The sequence below is a fragment of the Amblyraja radiata genome, chromosome 8, assembly GCF_010909765.2.
Source record: "Amblyraja radiata isolate CabotCenter1 chromosome 8, sAmbRad1.1.pri, whole genome shotgun sequence".
Lineage (NCBI taxonomy): Eukaryota > Metazoa > Chordata > Chondrichthyes > Rajiformes > Rajidae > Amblyraja > Amblyraja radiata.
The window spans coordinates 11,954,339-11,954,587 of NC_045963.1; positions in this window are offsets into that span (position 1 = coordinate 11,954,339).

The following is a 249-nucleotide window of genomic DNA, read 5'->3' on the forward strand; positions in this document are numbered from 1 at the left end:
ACCACCATGCTTCACCGTAGGTATGCTATTGGCCAGGTGATGAGCGGTGCCTGGTTTCCTCCAGACGTGACACTTGGCATTCAGGCCAAAGAGTTCAATCTTGGTTTCATCAGACCAGAGAATCTCGTTTAGGTGCCTTTTGGCAAACTCCAAACGGGCATTCATGTGCCTTTAATTGAGGAGTGGCTTCCGTCTGGCCACTCTACCATAAAGGCCTGATTGGTGGAGTGCTGCAGATATAGTTGTCCT